Raw genomic sequence first — 414 nt, 5'->3', positions numbered from 1 at the left:
ATTGAAAGTGAATCCGATGAAGATATTGGAGATTTACCTCAAAATAATTGTGGGGTAAATCTTCAAAATCAATTTGATCAGAATGTATCTGAAATGCAAAATAATGATATACCTTACTTTACAACATTGGAGAACGAGGAAGATATTTTTATCTCTACTCGTGAATCCGAAATGAAATATTGTTCTGTTTGGTCCGAGGATGCAAAAAAAGATTTAGAAAAAGATATGTGTTTTAGCAGCAAAGCTAAGTTGAAACGAGCTATGACAATTTGGAGTTTGCGCAAAAATAAAGAATTCAAGGTTGTAATATCAACTAAGAGCATATGGACTGTGAGATGCAGGTTTTATGATTCATTAGGTTGTCCATGGTTTCTTCAAGGTCGGAAGGTTGGAGGTAGTCTTTGGAAGATAGGA

The sequence above is a fragment of the Solanum tuberosum genome, unplaced genomic scaffold, assembly GCF_000226075.1.
Source record: "Solanum tuberosum cultivar DM 1-3 516 R44 unplaced genomic scaffold, SolTub_3.0 scf00280, whole genome shotgun sequence".
Classification (NCBI taxonomy): domain Eukaryota; kingdom Viridiplantae; phylum Streptophyta; class Magnoliopsida; order Solanales; family Solanaceae; genus Solanum; species Solanum tuberosum.
The sequence above is the reverse complement of the archived record's forward strand: the minus strand, read 5'-3'. Positions refer to the sequence as shown.